This window comes from Vidua chalybeata, chromosome 1 (assembly GCF_026979565.1).
Source record: "Vidua chalybeata isolate OUT-0048 chromosome 1, bVidCha1 merged haplotype, whole genome shotgun sequence".
NCBI lineage: Eukaryota > Metazoa > Chordata > Aves > Passeriformes > Viduidae > Vidua > Vidua chalybeata.
In genome coordinates, this window is record NC_071530.1 from 142,763,880 (window position 1) to 142,785,884 (window position 22,005).

At 41.0% G+C, this 22,005-nt stretch overlaps 1 long non-coding RNA gene across 2 annotated transcripts in view; it reads right to left on the reverse strand.

Moving 5' to 3' along the window:
* Positions 1-452: 452 nt before the first annotated feature.
* The window catches only part of LOC128800746 (uncharacterized), a 61,736-nt gene continuing 40,183 nt past the window's right edge, over positions 453-22,005 (reverse strand). For both annotated transcript variants that reach the window (XR_008435035.1, XR_008435034.1), the window contains one exon: positions 453-2,171. This is a non-coding gene — a long non-coding RNA (uncharacterized LOC128800746). The remainder of the gene's footprint in view (positions 2,172-22,005) is intronic.

Sequence of the window (22,005 nt, forward strand, 5' to 3'; positions counted from 1 at the left end):
TCTGTCAGTTCCTGCAGGGACTCTTGACAATCTCTGCTTGTCCCTGCATAACTTTGATCGTCTGGTTGCTTTTCAATTATCTGTCAGTCCACAACCAGCAGCATCCCTGAAGGAATTGATTGAAAACCTCACCATCAAATGGCATCAATCTAGATCCAAGGAGAAGATATTTTTATTCAAAACCCACAGAAATAGAGATCATAATGGAAAAAAAAATCCATCACCACAAGTTAAAGGTAATGGAAAGTATATTAAAGACATGGATTCAAGCAACACAGGGTTGCAGCTTTCTACCTGTTTTCTATCTGTTTCTTTCCTGCCAGACACCAAAATTGTGAGTTCATCTACTAGAAATATTTATGGGACAGTGCATACAAATTTTGTATTTCCTAAGACAAAACAAACCTTCCTAGATAAACATTATTAAAAGAATGTTGAAAAACACCAAAGGATATAATAAAGTTTTTATTAATAGTTAATAAAGGACAGACATAAAGCAAAACCTTGCATCCATTTCCCCTTCACTGCTGCAATCTGGCTTCCTTTAATGTTGCTACACAACCACCCTAGGAGGAAGAAAATAAAGGTTATTCCACATTTTATTCATTCACAGAAGGAGAAGTGACTTCCATTCAAATAGAGAGGAGGAAGCTGTATGCTAGAGATCTTGCTCTTCTCTCTCTCAAAACCATCTTCCTCTGCTTTGCCAGATCTCATGATCATCAGACTGTTTCCTGAATTCAATTCATCTCACAAGCCTGGCAGACAACTAACATGGGAAAAGTGTGAATCTTTTTCTGCATGAATTGAACTGGCTCAACCAAACATCAGCTGAGCACCAAAGCATGTAAAGATGAGGAAAGCTCCAGGTGCAGAAAGGGGAGTTAAGGAAAGAAGGAATGGGTTTGCCTTTTTTTTTTGACAGCAGTTGATAAATTCATTCAGAGACCATATCAGAGAAGGGAACTGAATCTGGTTTGTACCCTCAATACAGAGTCATCCTATATCTCATATTAGTTATGGCCAGGGCTTAACCCCTCATGTTCTGAGAAGGATGTTTTATGGTCTGAGCTCAGAGGCTGAGAGCTGGAAGATTCATAGGCACTATTCTTTGTTGTGTATAGGGATACATGTGTATGAGAGAATATCCTACACAGCCCTGAGCAAAAGGGAAGCGTGTGTTTCCAAGGAAAACAGGGAAATTCAGTCAAACACTAAATGTTATTCAGCAGCTACTTACTTTAAATGGCCATTTTATACCCTGGAGAGAAAGAAATCTCTTTTAAAAGCTCAGCTCCTTCATTAAGGTGTTACCTGTTATTCTAAGGATGCAATTACCTGAAACAGAAGAGGTGCTTAACTTTTTGTTTTATGGAGCATTATTCCAGTAAGGAATATTATTTTGTGACCTTCAAAACAAGTTTTTCTGGCACAAGAGACATGGTGGCAAACAAGCAACAAGCACCCAGGCTCATAATCTGACTTTTCCAAAATAAACAACATATTATACAATGACACACAAAGAAAATCATGCAGAAAACCAAATACACCCCAAAAAAAGTCAATAAAAGCAAAGAGGAAACTGAAGTTCACAATACCACTGTTTAATATAGTAAAACCTGGGGAAAAAATTATAACATTATTAAAGTACCCTTAAAATGCCACAAAGCAGAAAAAAAAAAAAAAACCAAAAACCAAAGACACAATGCAGTATTTTTCATCCAAATCACCTTTAAAATACCCAAACAATGGAATACAATTTTCCTGCCCAAAAATTGCACATTTAAGAGGTTGTTTTGTTTTCCTCACTTGACCAGGGTTACGCCATGGAGCGTCTTATTGTAGTGTTTTTTGTCGTGCCTGTAACATAACAGCCCTCGGTAACAGCAGCACGTGCATCACATTATTGCAGCCAGTAGTCCTGTCAATTAAGCCACAATGGCTTTAAAAGAGAAACTTTCTTGCTTTCTTTTCTACTTTCTGTTATGTTTCCTCCCAGTTCCTGCATCAAATCAAATCATTCAAATACATTGAACCTTCATAATTGCTGGTCTCCTACCCTTTGTGATTTCCGTTTCCTGTTTGGCAGGGCTGGACACAGTTCTCCCAAAGCACTTTCCTCACTGTGGGATTGGAATGGTCCTTGGTTGTAGTGTAGCAGAACTCAGAAGCTGGAGAAGAAAAAGGAGTGACAAGAAGATACAAAGTTCAAGACCCTCCTGCATTTCTCAGGTCAAAGAACTTCCCCAGATTATGCTTGTGCTAAACAGAGCTGGACATGGCAGCCAGAGTCCTTCTCCATCAATCCAGGCACTGCAACACCGTGGAGCTACAGAGCAGTATTTGCCAGTTGTATGCAAACTTGGGTATCTCCTAAGTTTCCAGGGATTTATCTTATTTACTGAAACAAAACTCTGCCTCCTTGCTGTCTTCAAATTATCTCAAAAGAGGTGTAGCCAATGTCTGGCTCTCAAACCTTTTGGATCCAGTTCCACATCCATAGTCTTACTAGAGTCCACTTTACTGCTGTGTAGCAGCTACTTCCTTGGATGAAAAGAAGCTGTACTTTCTCCCACTGGGAGAAGGCTAGGCAGTATATTCCATTAAGTTCTATTCATTTTCATCTTGACCTGAATCATGGGGATTGAAGTCTCATCTCCCATGGAGTTCTGTTAACCAGGAGCAACTTCAGTAAGGCCAGTGGGGTATCATTACAATCATTACACGGCCAGGTGCTTTTCCTTCTTGCGCAGTACGGCAATGAAAGTGCTTGAAGGCAACAGGGGACTGACTACCCTACAAGGAGGCTATAGTCATCTACAGATGGATTTTAAAACCTTTCCTTTTGCACCTACAGAGTTGTGCAAAGTGGTAATAATGAGGAATAATATTGCACTACACTTCTCTGGCTTTTTATTTGTTAAATAAAAGATGAGCAAGGAACATTCTGTCATTGTATGGCCAAGCAGCACAGTGGCCCCAGCTGAACTATACAGAACTTTGCCCTGTGTAACCCTCAAATGTAAATGTTATTTTGGATGTGGGGGTTTTTCCACTTCTGTGAACTAATGTGACAATTTATAATGTGAAACAAAGAATGTCAATTTCCTGCAGTGCAACATCAGGGTTTGCAGGTGCAAAATCTACCATGCACAGGGCCATACAAGGGGTCAAATCCAGTGCAGTCTTGTCTTCGCTGCCTGTTGGAAAATCTGGAACATATGCCATCCCCCAGACATCACTCAAGCTAGTGCAGTTTGGCACATTTCCAGGTCATGCTACACACCATGTGAGCATTCAAACATTACTGATTGACTGGTCTATGCTGTCCCTTTCCCAGACATTTTTATTCACTGGCACCCTGGGTCCTCTTGATTTTTCAGAAGCATTGAATCAGCAATGGTGCACAACTTGACCGTCTACTTACTGACTGAAAGACAATTGGTGAAGACCTCTGAAACTCATTAAGGAAAGATGCTCTGTGAGGAGAAAATATCATGAGTGTACTTTGTTCATCATTCTAACAAGCTATGACTCAAATACATGTGTCAAATACTGAACTGAGTGAAAAGATGCTTGTTTTTGTTTTTTTTCAGACTTTTTTTTCCTTCTGATAAATGATAGCTCCACTTCACTGACTAAAGTGCATATAGCACTGCTCAAAATTAAAACCACAGTAGTAGCTGAAGGACTTAATGTGCTAATAGAAATGCCCATACTTTTTGTGGCCTATCTTCTCCTCCTTTGAAGAATATAATCTAGAAAAGGGTGAACTTTTAGGCTTTGTTATGACTACACTGGTGGAGCATCACTGTGCCTTGCTGAAAAGTGACAGCAGCCAAATAGGGAAGAGAAACAAAACAAAAGACAGAATTAGATCACAAACATAACCTAAAATACTGCAAGAAAGAAAACAAAAAAAATGTGTGAAGGTATTTGATTTGCTTGAAATATGTTGATATTTTCCATACCATCTATTAAAATACTCCGTTTCCTGCTCTCTCTTCCCATCTTTCTGAAGGTACTGCAGCCACCCAGCCCTGTGGGGTTGTGATTTAGACAGAGGTAACCTTTACGAGCCCCAGGAGAGCAACTCCTGACGTGGGCACTTCACAGGCACAGAATGAATCATTTCCCACAGATGAGGCACAACTAGTCAGCTCAGATGGATGGACCAAGAGGGACCAAGGTGATATCAGCCTGACAAGCTGAAGTAGCAGTGTATCAAATTGCTTTTGAAAGTTTTGTTGGTGTTACAGGAGAGGTTTTATGCTGCCTTTTCATCCTGGCTGTTGTGTGACATTTTAAAGAGAGGGACTTAAAGCTCTAATCCCTTTCTGAGAGCAAAAGGATGTTTTACCCGAAAGAATTGTCTGCTACCTGTCAGATTCATCCACCAGCCTCCTGGCCTGGATTCAGCCATCAGTTCACTTAAAGTTCTTAGTCCTGTTTCCAACAATATCTTTATTAAGTGGTTCTTCCTTTCTACCAAGTATCTCTTTGGTCCAAGGACCCAGATCAACACAGACTTTATCAACATTGCGGGACAACAGTGAAGGAGGTCACAGTCTTTACAGATCTTTTCCACATTTATGGAATGTGGAAAATGTATAGGGGCCTTTTTTTTTTTTTTCTTAATTTATTATTTAGAAAAAATACATTTTACTTTTTTATGGAACATATTTGGAAAAGGAGAACTGATTCCATAAGCTGGAAGTCAAGCATCCCCTTGGCCTTTCTGTAACACAATGATTCATCCTTTTGGCAGTAAACCAGAACAGGACGCCAGAGAGCTTACTGAGACCAGGTATCTCCTGAGAGGGTCTTGGGAAGACTCCAGCTCTTCAGGCATTGCTCAGGATTCTCAGCGCCATCCATTATCATGGGTGAGTGAGAAATATCTCATTCTCTGTTGAACATAGGTATGAGGGAAGGTAAGAGCCAGTGCTTTTCACGTACTATGACTTTTATGCTGATTACACAAGGAAATACTCAAAGGTCTTTCATAACCCAAGGTGCACCCTTTCTAAGGCACCACAGCCTTAATTTCCAATCTAATTTCAGAGTGCTCACTAGTGACCCCCAGGTGAACTCCAACTTTGAACATCCCGTTTCTGTCCTCACTTGGCTTTTTTTATGTAACATGTATTTCTGTATTTCACAATATCCTGTGCTTGGCTTGGACAGGAAGGGTTTCTTCCCCAGTAGGTACTCTAATGTGAGATGTATTTCTATGTCTGAATTTAGTCCAGTAAATCTGACCAATGGAATAACTCGCTTGATCCTCTTTCTCATTTTCAGATTGATTCATTCCACTAATTGTGAAAGGGTCATTTCCCCAATTTTACCATTTTACCCTTGTAGCCCACACCACATCTTCACAGTTTAGAAATTAATACAAATTGGAGTGTACAGATGAATCACCCAGAAGTTCAATAACTGCCTGACTTTCCTCATTTGACTTGCAAGAGAGGCCTGTTTTTTTTTTTTTTTTTTGCTCATACCACACTCCCAGGCCTGCAAAGTGCTCTTCAGCAGAAATACTGTTCTGTGCAACGCTTGGTTTCCCTGTCAGACCGTGAGCAGGGGAGTCTCATTTGTGTGGGCTGTCCCCATTTTCACCTTGGGCTGCACACTACACCAGAATAGAAAACATGAGTCAGAAAGGTTAAGGGTTAAACTGTTAAAAACAAAAGAGGAAAAAATTCATTCAGAAAATAGTGGTTTCTAATGGATAAGAGGAAGTACTGTACAATTTCTTGTAAAGTCACAATGGCCAGCTCATCAGAGGAAACCCCTCCTATCAGAGGCTTGTACAATGCCTCCTGGAGCCTGAACAGCTGCCAAGTCATGACCATGCAGTTAAGGGAGGGCAACAAAGAACATCAAATCAAGGGCACATTTCCACCTTCCTGTCCAGCTAGGTCCCAATATATTTTTTTCTTCTTCCCCTTGCATTAACTATTTTTTAACAACATAAGCCTTCTTAGTGACTTTTCTCTTTTTTATTTTTTTTTTTAATTCTTCTGGCTTTCTTACAATCTGCAAAAAGAACTTCTCTGCATGGAAGCAAAGCCATGGTTTCCACAAGACTTGCTGAGCCAGCCTAACCACTCACTGATTTGGAAGGAGGTCCTGAAGCAGCTGCCCCATTCTCCCAGATTGGCTTCATGCTCTTAACTGCTTATGTTGAGGCTGGCACTTAGCAGACCTCCTCCCGTGACCTCGTTAGCTCAACAGTCTGCTCAAAACCATCACAGCATAAACCCCAGCAGCATTCTGCTGTGTCAGCCCTCAGAGATGGCACTGCAAAGCAGAACCAACACAAGGCTGTGGAGGAGGCCAGAGATGGATGGCCACAGAATCTCTTCCTTTTGGTTGTGAGAAACCAGTAATTCAGCACAGCTCTTCAGGAAACCGCAGCTTCAATATGCCTGTGATAGATGCTCATCCTAGATTACAGCATGCTGAGATCCCTACACTGTTTGCATACATTTGGCTCAGAGATGGGGCCTTTCCTGGGATTTCGATCTTGGTAGGACTTGTGGAATAATAATTTTAAATAGGTTCTTCAGACCTCCAATTTCCTCCTTCTCAGCTTCCCCTTAAAATAATTTTCTACCACAGAGCTTTCAAAGAGCTTTCAAGAAAAAGCCAGTGTTGACCTCTCACAACCGTAATTTGCCCTAAATGACCCAGGAGTTGCATAGCTTTGCCCTATTTAACCCAGGTTGACTCTTAATTTTCTTTTTCATTACTGTAAACTTTTTGGAGTAAGAATGGTCGATTCCAGCTGAAATGCTTGGTATCCCATAATTTACTATTTTACCATGAAAAATCAATTCCCACAAAGGAAGTTACATGGCCATGTCCTCTCCACAACCTTTCTTCATAGCATAGGCATAGGTTTTCCTCAGCTGGTTGTTTAAATATCTTCAGAGATGAAATCACCATAGCCTCTCCTTCTCATCCATTCCAAGCCTTCATTCTTTTCACCATGAGACTGTCCAACATCCCTGTGCCTAATGATCAGCTTAATTTTATGTTCCTGAATTTATGCCCACCACTTCTTGTCCTGTCTCCCACAGACACAGAAAATATAATTTTTTTCCTCCTTGTAGCAGTCTCTACATAACTGAAGACTGTTACATTACACCTGAGTTTTCTCTTCTTTAGGGTTAAAGCTCAAACTGTCTCAAACTTCTCTTACAAGTTCATGTTTTCTAGGTCTCTGGCTGTAAATAATGGGATTTTTTTCACAGCTTCCTTCTGGAAGCTAGACAATCAGTCTACCACCTTCTGACTGTGCTGTCATATTGGAAAGAGCATTTCTGCACTGAAGGTTCAGTAGGTAGAAGATTTATCATAAATCCTTATGAGACAGAGGAAGCTTATTTTTCCTTTTCCCCCCCCCCCCCCCAACATCAGGGCATTGTCATCTTGTGTGCACTTGAGGATGCAGTCTAGCTCAAAGATACTGATTTTTTGCAGCTGCCTGATTAGTTATTCCTCTCAGTGTATGCTTTATATTCCTAGATGTATGCTGTAGACAGTTCCTGGGGGATGACTCCAAAGTGCAAAACACAGCACTTCTCTGGTTTTAAATAGAATCATATTTACTTTGGCAAGATCCTTTGCATCTTTATTCTTGTTCTTCATCACACCTGTAGCCTCTTCTGGCCACTGAGATTGGAGGTTTAGTAAGTATGTTTTATTGCAGAAGATACATGACAACAGTACAAGATAGAAAACAGCCCCTCGTAGAAACACACTGAGTACAGCTTTCCATTTAGAAATAAATCATAAATAACTGTTTTCTGAAAACAGTATTGCAGATAGTTTTGCTTACTACAGTTCTATCTTGCACTATCTATATGGTATCTATCTTCTATTTTCTAGTCCTCTCTCATCCATAGAAAGGGCGTATGAGTCAGAGTAAAAGGTCTTACTAGGAAATTAGAATATTTACTGCTTCGCCCTTATTCCCAAAGTACCTTACTGTAAGATGGAAGAAATTCAAAAGGCTTTGATAATTTTTTCAACTTTATTTTCTTTTCAGTTCCTGCAAGGCAAAGCACAATTAATTCCCGAAAGGAAGTATAAGTGTCCCCAAATTTCTTGAAGGATGTATAACAATATCAATACAGTCAGTGACTGCTTTTCATGAGATTGTTTCACACAGTTCACAAGCATGTCCAAAGCTGTATAACTCAGATGCTGACAATACTCCTAGGCTTTTCCATGACTCAACCTAAACCTAACTTATTGGACAGCCTTCTGCTGAGTTATTTTTAGCTTTCATCAACTCATGCATTTTCTTCCTGCAAGCTGAGCAAATTTCCACAAAGTCTCTTCAGAGCAGAGATTGCAAATATGAATTAAAAAAAAAAAAAAAAACAGTGTCAAAGATTCCTTAGCAGATATTATTTAGCAACAGAGAATGGTGTGGGGTTGTCAAGAGATATCATGTGTTATACATCACTTAATAGTTTTAGACATAACAGGCCAGTTGCTGAGTTGGTTTGGTTTTATTTGGGGGGTTTGGGGTGATTTTTTTTTTTTTTTTCAACAGAAATTAGTGGGATTTGAGAGGCTGTTCAATGAGAGGAAACAGTCCAAATGAATGCACCAGAAACTGGTCTTCATTAAAAAACTAAAAACTTCAGAAACTTCCCTGGCACAGTTTTGAACCATTCCCATGTGTTCTGTCACTGGATTCCAGGGTGTGGTGGGTTGACCTTGGCTGAATTTCAGGTGCTCACCACAGCCACTGTCACTCCCCTCCACAGCTGGGCAGGGGAGAGAAAGCATAACAAACACATGGGTTGAGATAAGGGCAGGGATACATCACTCGCTTCAGTCACCATCATGGGCAAAACAGACTTGATTTAGTGAAATTAGCTGAATTTATTCCCAATCAAATCAGAATAGGATAATGAGAAATAAACCAAATTCTTAAAACACCTTCATCCCTACTCCTTCCTTCATCCTCATCTCAACTTCACTCCTAACTTCTCTCTTTCCCTCCAGCAGAGAAGTGGGATGGAGAATGGGGTCTCTGATTAGTTCATCACACATTGTCTCTGCCTCTGCTTCCTCCTCAGGAGGAGAACTCACACTCTTCTCTTGCTCCAGCACGAGGTTCCTCCCACACAAGACAGTCTTTCACAAACTTCTCCAACATGACTCCTTCTCATGGGCTGCACTTCTTCATTAACTGATCCAGTGTGAGACACTCCCACGGGGCACACTCCTTTAAGAAAAGGCTGCTCTGGCATGAGTCCCTTGTGGGGTCACAGGTCCTGCCAGCAAACCTGCAATAGTTTGGGCTCCTTTCTTCATGGTGCCACAGGTGCTGCAAAGAGCCTGCTCCAGTGTGGGCTTCCCACAGAGCCTCTTTTGGGCATCCACCTGCTCTGGCATGGGCTCCTCCATGGGCTGCAGATGGATGTCTGCTCCCCCATGGATCTGCATGGGCTCTGGAGCGCAGCTGCCTCACCAAGGTCCGCACCATGGGCTGCAGGGGAATCTCTGCTGCAGCATCTGGATCACCTTATTCCCCTTTCCACCTCACTGACTCAGGTTCCTGTAGGGCAGTTCACTCACATATTCTCACTCCTCTCTCTGCTGTTGTTGAGCAATTTATTTCCCACCCTATTAAATATATTATCCCAGAGGTGGTACCACTCTGGGTGGTAGACATCCCACTAATGGGCTTGGGCTTGCCAGCAGCAAGTCCATCGTGGACCTGTCTGGCATTGACTCTGTTGGACATGGGGAAAGCTTCTGGCAGCTTCTCAGAAACCCACCCCTGTAGCTCTCCCACTACCCAAACTTTACCACACAAACCCAGTACACAGGAAGAAGAGCTCAGCATCTCCCTCTCCCCTTCCTCTCCTCGGAAAGCTGCAATGAGGCCACCCCTCAGTCTCCTTTTCTTCAAACCAGACAAGCTCAGAGTCCTCAGCTGCTCTTTACACGACATGCCCTCCAGCCTTACAACCAGCTTTGTTGCCCTCCTCTGGATACTTTCAGGGACCTTCACATTTTCTTAAATGGTGTGGGGCACATCAGATTTGGGAGGGCCAAGGACTGAACAAAGGTGAGCTTTGCAGACACACAGACAGCTGCTGGTGGTTAAGGGGAGCAGGATGCACCCGCAGGATGTTGAAAGAGGAATGGTGTCTGCCACATTTACCAGCCTCGCTGTGGCTGCAGGTGATGCTGCACGGTCAGCTCTGAGTGTCTCACATGAAACAAACCTCTTCTGCTTCAGCTGTACATTTGCAGAGGTGTGCACTGAGGCAGGCTCTCTGCAGTGTGCCTGTGAGCGATTTGGAGAGTAAATACAAGCCAAAGTAAAAAGCACACTACAGCAAAAAAACAGCTCCCAATCTCATCTCAGAGTTTAGCTGTGGCAGGGAAGGAGGAAGCAGTGTTTGTGTTATCAATGATAAGGGGTGAGCCAATACTTGCTTACTTGCCAGAGTTCCTCAGAGAAAAGTTTCTCAGCAGTCCCACAGTTTCAGCCTTTAAGCTTCAGAACTCTGCTGCATTATCCCCAAACCCAAACTGCTGTAAGTATGACCTGTGATCTTCATCACCCAACACCCTCATTCTGCATCTCATCTTGCAAGAGGGCTCATTCTAAGATGAACATCAGGACCACCTTACTCCTTTGGTCCCCAACTCATATGTCAGGTCATTCTTTGAAGAGCTAGTCACAGAGAATTAATGAACCGTATCCCTGTGTATGGAAACCCTGGAAACTAAGGAAAGATGAATGGCTTCTACAGTGTTTGCTCCATACAGGTAGAAAAAATTCCAGGTCACATCAGATTGCCTTGATGCTCTTCCCCTGATGCAGCACTCAAAAGTGATTTGAAGGTTTTTCTATTTGCTTCTGGCTCTTCTACGCACACAGTTCTTTTATTGTGACCCCAGCAAACAGTGTCTGGGGATGGAGATTGTGCTGGGATGCACTAAAGGCAAGTCCCAATCTTCTCAAAATACCAAACCTCCAATCATACCCAACACTGGTGCCACACTTCATATTTGAAAATCTGATTGGTCTGTAACTGGCTGCTGAGCACTAAAAATGAGGATCTTTACACAGATGATAATCTTTTGAAAAATGCATTTCATTAATTTACTTTGACTAAATTTAGTCTGACACTGAGACACAGTAATGAAAAGAAAAATAAATATATGGATCAATATTTGCTTGTACAGTACAAGCAATTACTGTGTATTTGAGAGGTTCATTTTTCCATTTTATAAGTTAATTAGCATGGAGAATTAAAAAATAGCTAGATTCCATGCACCAGTCCTGCTCCTGCTGACAGCAGTACAAGTTTTGTATTGAACAGGAATATTTGGGTGTAAAAACTTTCCTTATAAAGTCAGAAACCATCTTTTACCTGTTCTCTGGCAGTGTAATTCAGCGTGCCAATAAAGACAATGCAAGATCAACATAAAAACTATCATGTAAACATCTGTGTGTGTGTGTGTGTGTGTGTGTGTGTGTTTTAAGCATGATTTTGAGAAGTGATGGACATTGGCTTCTTTTCACTACTGGAAGCTAATGGAGCTTCTCCTGCATAACATAACTATATGCTCTCATGTAACATAACTGGGGGGGGGGGGGGGAGTTGGTTGAGTATTTTTAATGAAGATATTTAACAACTGACCCATAAACCCATGGATATCCCGTTAGGAGCAGATGAAGTAGACCACTGCTCAAGAAATTAGTTATGCACCTGAAGAAGAAACTGAGCTTCTTGAATGCTTAATGCTCTGCATTTGCTTAGGTAAAAAAGGTTCCAAAGCACCTGTGTTGACTTTAGAGCATGAAGTGTTCTCCATTGTGAGACAATACTATCTAATGCATTGATAAAAGGTATTCTTTATCCCTTGAATTGGTCTGATTGCTTTGATATTAATATGGCTATGTGGAAAGACAGGAAGATGCAGATAACGAAAGTTTGTCTTTTCTCTGCATTTTTCAAGAGACAGCAATTTCTAGGCTAAGTCAACAGAGTTGAGTGTTCTGAGACTCCTGACCAGTCCAGCCTGTCGATGGGATTTGAGGTGGGTGTCAGCATGCTGCTGACAAAATCTGGGGTTTAAATTGACCCTGACCCAATCAGAGTGTTGCCACCACAGGCTAACCTTGAGTAAAGTGGAATTGATCTAGTGTGGGCTGTTAGATGTGGCATAAATCCAAGCATAACTGCCAAAGAGTTGGATTTCCAACAGTAATGTGGTTGGTTATGATTTGGAAAGCCTGCTCCTTTCACTAAGCAGTCACAGTTACAAGTCTAGGGATTTGAGGTGCCCTGGAGAAGAAACTAAAAGAAAGTCAAGGACAAGTGGAGGCCAAGGAAATATTTCTCTGAGAAATAAAGAATCAGCTCCTGCACTTAATTTCTTACTTTCATGTATATGACTAAAACACCTCAGTAATATTAAAAATGGTGCTCAGTGTGATGTATAGCTTAATAGTATCTGTAATCAGTAGAAGCTAGACTTAAATAAATTTTCAGTTCATGGATTATTGCTGGACCATGTAAGTTGAGGAGATAGGTTTTCTGCTGCCAAAATTTATGACTTATCCAAAGTCAGCAGAACAGATAAATTGATGTATGCCTTATCTACAAAAAAGAATGTGATTGGGATTAATTCCCAAACAGGTGATTATGTGAATGATGCAAAAGCCAAGAGGTAGTACACACTGAAGGAAAAGCAGATTGGTTTTGGCCCAGGTTCCAGCAAAGGCACTCCCACAAAAAATAGTTACTATGAAACAGATCCAGTGTGAGAAAAATGGAATAATCACCTGGAATTCAGCCCAATTAGTTTCTGCAAGTTCTCATATTCTACATGTACAAGGAATGTAATGGAAGTGACATTTGATAACATTTTATCTCGGCCTCAGTCAGCTGGGGCCTGTGCACACAAATAAGGAGCGGAAAAGAGCAAAGCAAGAACATTTTTACTCTTTTTTTTTTTTTTTTTCAGATCAACCACAGAAGTCTGTAGGTGTCAAACCTCATAGCTTTTCAAAAATGGTATTCTCATTAAGTCTTCTTTTTTTCCATTTAAGACTAGAAACACTCTGTCAGTAAGGTAAGTGTTCTCATTTGCATTGTTAAGCAGTACTTCTAAGTGTTTTCAGTACCTTTTCATAGAAAACAGAAACTTAAATGAAGAGAAAAATAACCCTTTCCCACCAAAAGGTAATTGATCAATTCTTTGCTTGAACAGTCAAAACAAGAGAATCCATTATGGCCAGATTCAGAAATGGCATGCATCATATTCTGCTTAAGCAATTTATGTAAGTATTTGTGTGTAATAATATGCAGTTATTACTTAATTTCAGTGCTGATACAAGAGGGTTTGGATGAGGCTGCAAAACCTAACACTTCTCACAACCAAGGATAAATCATGAGTTTGAATTTCTAAAAATAACTAATTCAGTTCTAGAAGGAGGTGGGTATTTTTGGGCCAATGGGAATGAATGGAGAAAGTGTCAAAAGGGAGAGCTCTGATCTGTGTCACTTCTTGGAATGGCCAATCCTTACGGAGTGCTCCTTGCTTACTGACACTGACGTCACCCTGTCACTTCTGCCGCACAACCTGAGGCTTCACAGGATGCCAAAGAGCAGATTTCCCCTTAGATCCTGGCAATCCTTCAAGATCACTGTGTCAAAACATAGCTTTCCTCTCCAAATAAAAGTTTGTTGGTAAGAAAGCATTGTCTGTCAGAAGGATATTGCCCAATCAGCCCCGCCAACGTCATACTGCCTCTACATGAAGCAGCATGTCCCAACCTTGACCAGGGATGCAGGAAAACACAGCAGGCTGGAATTTGCTGCCTGTTTTTGCTATGTCCCTGCTGCAAACTCCCAGCCTGTCATGCAAGTTTCCCACACACCTTCCCTTGCAGTCATCGGGCTCTGCTGTCAGCTTCCTGAAGGGCACGGCATGGGTGCATGCTCTTGGGTGGGTCAGGAAGCTGCATGGAGAAGCACAGAAGCAAACCACTGCAATTCAGCACTTCTGGCCTCTCCAAGAAAAGCAGCATCTTCCTACTGTGTCTTCATTTCCTGCATACATGTCCTGACTCTCCATGCCACCCTTCTGCACTCCTAAGGGGAAGGTTCTACAGCCCATATCACAGCACATGTTTCTGCAGCCTTCCAGTCTTCTACTGCAGCTACACCAGTCTGTCCCAGTTAAGCCAAAGAATGGATCCCATAACACCTGCAAATGCAGCAAGTGCAATTTGAGGTGTCTTGCTGGTCCTTGCATGCAACATCTTCTTTGTACTTCACTCTGATGGATGATTCTGGCTATTAAATTAAGAAGTGTGAATGAAAGACTTGGACAAGGAAAAGCAGAGCTACTGCTACATTAAATTGCAAATTAATATTATTGCAAAACATTTAATTGCTTCTCACTGTGATTTATCAGAAAAAAAATTTAAAGGAAAACTGCAAAAGATTCTAGAAACAGCAGGAAAGAAGGCATACAGGGAAGCAGGTTATATCTGAATTGTATAAATGTACTTGATCTTCAATAACTCATTAACAACTAGGTCATATTGTTTATTTTCTACTGTAGCTGTGATTTTTAGGATTAGGCCTATCGATATTTATTCTTGTTTAACAGAAGGCAAACATCCGGTCAGCCCTGGCAATGCTATCCAGTGCATGTCAATTTCATTACACTTTAGTCACAGAACAAACGTTTGGTTTCTAACAGGAAGGTGAAAGTACAAAATGAGGAGAGTCAGTAACCACTGTGCATAATGCCATGATAATTAATCTGGTACAAACCTATGAAGTTCTTAGAGATCCCAGTTATCTTCTGTCAATGTAAGGAGCAAAATTCTTGTTCCTGTCATGGAGGTAGACTGAGACATTTTTACTAGAATTGAGGGACTGTTTCATAGATCAGCAAAAGCATCTGTAGAAACAGATTTTTTCTGCAAACTGCAGTTTCTAAATGAGGTTCCTCTTTCAGACAACTCATCTTAGTGTTGCTCAATGGGGTTGAAATGCTGAGAAGCAATTTTGATTTTTTTCAGTGTAATTTCTCTGAAAGTCTCTGCAGGAAAGACCCTGAAAGTCTCCTGCCTTTTTCTGTCATATTGCTACTCAGGACTGCCTGTAACTCTGTAGGTTCTGATATCGAGAGCTAATCTAAATTTAAAATAACAAAGCTAACCAACATATATATCAGATGGAGCCTAATGAGTATGAGACACATTTGCCAGAGTAAACTGAAGAAGGGTTTAAGGGGTGCTCTGTAGACTTGGCTGTATACCCAGTTCTTGGTTGTTGTGTATCTTCATAGCATTTGAGACATTCACAGTGGCTTTATCCTCACAGCCCTCTGGGATGTAGCAAAGATGTACCAGTCCTGTGGGGGCTGGGGGAAGAGAAGACACCAGACAAAGTGGCCCGAGGACCGGCAGAGTCGCACACAGCATCACGCGCTGCTCGCGCCTCTCTGCGCTCCCCACAGTGCTCCACCCACCTCACCACTGGATTCACAAGTTTTTTAACTCATCCCCACCAAAACACAAAGTAAGTTCTCTTTCTGTGAAATATTTAGGGATGCGTAAATCATATAGAATCTGAGAAGCACACAATCATTAAGGGTGGAAAATGTGTCTGAGATCCTTGAGTCCAACAATTAACCCAGCACTGCCACATCCACCATTAAACCATGTCCCCAAGTGCCACATCTATGTTTTTTGAGCACTTCCAAGGATGGTGACTCAATCACTTCCCTAGGCAGCCTGCTCCAATGCTTGATAACCCTTTCAGTAAAAAACATTTTCCTAATATCCAGCCCAAACTGCCAGAGATGCAACTTGAGGCTGTTTCCTCCTGTCCTATCACTTGTTGCTGTGGAGAAGAGGCTGATCCCCACCTGGCTACACCCTCCTTTCAGTTGCAGAGAGAAATGAGGTCCCCCTGAGCCTCCTTTTCTTCTGGCTAAATACCTCCAGGTCCCTCAGCCACTCCAGAACATGTGCTCCAGATCCTTCACCAGCTTCATTATCCTTATCTGGACATTCTCCATCATGTAAATGATGGTAAAAATAATAAGGGGCTTTCTAGGAAAGCCTTTCCAGACAGGAGACATAAGCATATGTTGAAGTGAGGCTTGTCTGACTTCAGGGATTTAGAATAGCTTAATATGGTAGAATTGTATAAATAATGGTATCCAAGGTACAAAGCATTAATTATATTTTTTTAAGTCATAAATTTATTTTTGGGATTTACCAATACTGTTTCTCTGTCTTATATAAACTTTATGCTATTCAGGGCAGGGAATACTTATAGCCTGTTGCATGGATTGTACTTAGTTGAAAAACTAAGCAGAAAGAAGATTCATGTCTTTGCTTCCTATTCTGAATATCAAAAAAAATACTTAGGTAGACGCAAAAATGTGAAAACTGATATTAAAGTGAGGAAGAAATTCAGCATATGTATTCATCTCAGGATGATTTTGACCCCAGGAAAGTATTTGATTATGATAGATGAACTATATTGCCACTCATGTTAATATAGTAGTGTGTAATGATTTTTTTTTAAGTATTCATTTTAACACTGCCAATGTTTACTTAGCAGGACATTAATAACACCAGGATATTTATCATATAGGGAATGGCTAATGAAATCTGCTTCAGCTGTCAGTGGATGTTTATGTTTCAAGGCTACACTGGATTGTTTATGTACAATTTAGGGGAGAATGGTAGGGTTTTGTTGGTGACTAATAATAGGAGGAAAGTTAAATGGCAATTATTATGGCTTTTGTTATTATTTATATTACATTAGAACTCATTTGGGCTTCAGATCAATGCTAGAAGCAGCTCAGCTCTTTGCTGAAAGATTTAAGGATGAGGCAAAGTACATTTGGTAGTGATGTGACCCAGGACTGGGAGCAAAAGCTGTCCAGCTCTGCAAATAAGTTGATCCACTGCCTACTGCTTCCCTGGTGAGCCTTCCTGCAAGTAGTCCTTAGGATCTGACACATCTCTTTTTAATGCATGGAGCTTATACAATTTCTGCATATTCTGAAATTCAACAGTTAAATTATGGCCAAACTGCATCCCCTAGTTGATGGTTTTAGAAATGCTCTGCTCATTCTTAATGAGTTCCCTCCCAATGGCTACTTCAAATTGGATCCAAATATCACATTTTTTAAGCATAACTTACACAGCTTCTGGGACCTTTTCCCCCTAACAACTGCACCCCATGGTTTGAACAACTGGGATTTAAAGGATTTCCTTTTGAAAAGCACAAATGCCTTTCCAATTTATAAAACAAATCAGGCATTTGAAAATTGTATTTTCCATCTTCCATTGCAAGTCTGAGATCATAATTTGAGGTTTTCCTTCCTTTCTTGAAAAAAGCTCAAAGTGGTACATCCCTATTGCAAGGACATGTGAGAGCTGCCAGATTGCATCACAACAGGGACAGGCATGAGTGCCGAAACAAGATGAGCTGGGGAGCTACACCAGTCTTTGGTTGTCCTTCACCAGCCCTAGGCTTGCTCTTCACAAATATTAATGCCTCCCACTGAAAAAGTGCATAGTTTTTGGTCAGGATGCATATATGCACGTGTGGAATTTGATCTAGCATGCCATTGACCAATGCCCAGTGATCTACCCTTTTATATGGTAAAAAAATTTTGTAGATCAAAGTCAACAGAAAATTATGTCACTCTGGTTATCTTAACTTCATGAAAAGAAAGTGTATCACCATGGCAAAATATTTCCCTTTGTTAGTTACTCCTTTAGAATGAAATGAAAATTCCAAAGGCAATTCTCTTCCTCATTTTTCCCTTGTCTGGAAATCCCTGGGATTACAGAATACAACTCAGAAACACTGAAGTCAACTTCTGCTGCATCCTTGCAACTACCTCCAAAGTCAATAGGAGTCATGGGTGCGCAAGGAACTGACTTCCCCATCAACACACTGCAATTTTTAACCATTATTAAATTTAAATCTTTCTAGCATCAATATTTATTCCTGCTAAATATGAAGGATGTTTAGACTTATGAGTCACCAATTCTTTTCCAGTTAGTGCTTGTTCTACAAATTCCACCCTTGAATGGAACTAGAGATTTATACATGATAGCAGCACACAAAGTCAACTGCTAGGAACTGGCAACAACAGAATAACAACTGTGGAGATAAAAACGTGCATCAGTCAGAGCCTGTGCACTCCACTGTCATTTCTCTGCTGTTGGTTTTGTAGCAGGCATGAGCTGTAATTCACAGAGCGTGAATGAGTACAGCAGGATTTGCTCACAATTTGTTCCATGCAAACTCAAGGTTGCCATGGGAGACAGGAAGCATTTTTTGGGCACTCCCACAGCAATAAACTGTTGCCACTGTATTAAGGAGTGGCAGCACCCTGCATTTCCTTCAGCAGAAGCCGATGAGCTGACCGCCAAAAATGCCCAGGGTTCATGGTGCTTTTCCCCCACTTTCACTTCTTACTTTGGATGCAGCTCAGGATCCTGGTAAAGAGGACAGGCTGCCCTTTGCTGTAAGGCTATAGGTTCAGCCTGCTTTCCAGTGAATGCAAGGTCTGCATAATAAAAACCCACTTTGCAAAGTGCCATGGTAGTGCAAAGGCTGGAAAGGACTTGCAGAGGCAGCTGAGAGACAGCTGGAATCCAACAGCCAGGTTGTATTCTTTGCATATGTTATTTGGTGAGAGATTGCACACAGGGAAAAGACAGTTCTCAGTGTGATTGTTGCACAGATCAGTGGCTGCCAGCCCAAAATGAGGGCCTTTGTCACTTCAGGAAGGCTGAATGACGCTATGGAGAAGATATGATAGCTTTCCTGTTTCTCAGGATGAATAATCCCTCATAGCACTTCTGTAACTCTGGGTGGTGACTGCACCAATGTACTGAGAGCCTCTCTTTGATCAGTGAAGATACCTCATTCCAACAGGTACCTCTGTAAACCTACTGTGGGACAGCAGAGTGAGAAGTGACTAACAGCTGGCTGAAAAGGTAGCAGGTGAAACAGGAGCAGGCAGCAGCAAACATTGCCTGCCTCCACTGAAGGACTGAGAAACAGAGTTGAAGAATTGCACATAGGAAACAGATGCACACTTTTAGATAGCTTAAGAAAACTTGCTTCGTATTTGAAAGATCAAACCTTGTAAAAGCACTGTAAAATCTGTGTGGAAAGGGTTCCTCCAAGCCAGAGGAACAGAAATAGAAGCCCTACAACTGCCATAAATCTCTTGCTTCCTAAAGTGGTCCCCAAAGGTAAGGACAGATGCTCACAAGCAGGAAATTTCATGTTGCAATTGTCTTTATATAGACAAAGGCATCACTTTCCCAGGTCAAGATAATATGCCTTGAAGAAATAAAGCATTTTCTCCTACTTTATCTTTTCTACAGTCCTCTTCCTTTACTATGCTCCTCCTTGAATTGACATATATTTTTCTTTCCTGGTAGTTTGGTTTGAGAGATAATGTATTCTCACATGTCTGCTACTGGAAAAACAGGGTATACCTGTCCCTAAGGAATAGTCTTACCTGAGTATGGCAATAACTGGAAAATGCTGCTGCAGACAACTGAGTAACATCATTGCTTAGCCCTGACAAGGTTGTTCTATAATGAGTAAGTGTAGGATCCTACTTTTAAGAGTATATAAGTTTCTGCAGTTTTTCCTCATAACTGTGACATAACTGTGAGGAGATCATATGCTAACTGTATCCTTCACCTGCAGAACAGAGTTTTATACTAATATAGGAAAGGAGAGGAATACAAGGTATTTGTTATTTAGTATCTATCAATCCTAGAAATTAAGCAGAACAGCCGTTGATTTCCACCTGGGTACTTTAAATCAATTAAGCTTCTCATGGTGAAAAGACTTACTGAATTAAAACATCCTCAGTGCTAATTACCATGTCAAATACAAATCAGAACAACAGGAGAAACAGTCCCTTGGAGATAACACATCTACTCAGAGCACATAGATACAAAATTGAACGTTCTGTTTTCTCCATCCTACTCCTTATTTACACCTACATGCAAACAGGCACTGCATTCTTCTCTTGCAGCTGATATATTCTCAGAAGGTAACAGCAGCAATATACCAGGTTCTCATTCTACTTATAATCATAGTCACATCAGCTCTGGATGTTAGGGAGAGCCCTGCTAGTCAGCCACTCTGCACCACAGCTGATTTCCTTTTAGTAAATCCTTCATTACAAGTTAAATAAAGATTTCAGGAAAGAAATGTCAGTAAAGAAACTTACTTCTAGGAAGAATATTCTTTCTCTGATAAAAGTCTTATTTTTCTGAGTCATCCTTTATTTAGCCCATGGATACAATCTAAAAAGCACTTTCTCACTTTAAGGTGGAAAAATCATTCTGGAGTTGCACAACAGCCACACAATGGTACGAAAAAAGCTGATGTTGGATCCCTCGCACTTAACAACCCACCTCACTGAGCAGCCACTGCACTTCCTTTGCTTTACCTGTGCACCTACTTCTCACTGAGACGTGTGAGTTCATGTGAGTTCAAGATACATCTGGGAAAAAAACAATCTTTCTTCTTTGTGCAACAGATTAGAAGCTTTTTGCTCATCAGCAAAGAGAGGTTGTTTCTTCCACTTTACTAACAATAGACCTGGTGGGCTGAAGAGTGCAGTTAATCTGCTCTGACTGCTACAGCTGTGTGGGAACACAAAGGGGTACAATGCCCTCCTGTAAGGAGATTTTGACTCAGTGAGGCCAAGAATAAATGTTTAGACAATGCTGACTTAAAATTTTTTGGGGGTATATTTTTTGTTTTGTGAAATAATCTAAACTGGCACTGAAGGCTGTAGCATGTTTAGTCAGTTAAAGGCATGGGAAGGAGAGTTTGCTTTTTCAGAATCCATTAGAAATCTTGTGCAGATGATACGACATGAAGAATCTTCAGAAAATATTTATTTAAATAATCAATATGGTACAACTGAATTGAATAGCACAGAGTGAAGCCAGGTGAGCTCAAGTGCATTACTACCCATGAGGCTGCACAAGAACTACTGCCAAGGCCCCTGAGACGCTCCAGAGAAACTCTTCCTTGTGTTCAAATAAGCAGTGAAAAAAAGGACAAACTGCCCTCTCAAGGTGCCTCTCCCTCTGCTTACTGGACAGGGACCCTGCAGAACCAGCTTAGATTAGTCACTTTGGTTTAGCTGAAGTTTACATTTTTAGAGTTTATTACAAATAAGGTCTAAGATATTTTCATCTTTTTTTTTTTCTTTCTCTTTATCAGGGCCAAAATCTCTTTTTCTCTGTCTCCATCTGAGCTAATATATTTTTCAATCAAGAAATCTCTTGCCCAACAGTGACTAGTCCTACTTCACAGTTTTCCACCAATTCCATAAATTTTATCAAAGTTTCGTCATATCCTAATTCAGGTTTTCTCAGAAGCATGACTCATCAGTGAAGAATGTTCTGGTCATTAAAAAGATTAGGACATAATATTTTCTTACATTTTTGTGGCTCTTTTCTCTTTTGAAGAGAAAATATGGTAGGAAAGGAAGCTTCCCTGATGACTGCAATTGCTCAGCTTTCCTGTATTTCTCCTTTTTTGCTTCAACAGTTACTCTAATTGAAAATTTAAACCACGATTCTTTACAGAAAACCTTGATGCTGCAAAAATATTTTGCTAAGAAACACCATTGGGAAGCTGAAAGGATAAATCTTCCTTTGGCCTTCTTAAACAGAGACAGGAGGATGACAGAAGGTTGTAAGTAACTCTCTCTATGAGCTTTGAAACAAGAACATGCTCTCATCTGATCCACTGCTGACCACAAAAAGAAGGAGAAATGACAGCAGGGACTGCTCCACACTCACCTGCAGCAGCCGGGTGGCAGGCATAAGCACTGTTACACAGCTAATTTTTCTGAGCACACTGTGAAGCTCACCCTCAGACTTTTCTTTCTTCTGCAACTTGCACTGCT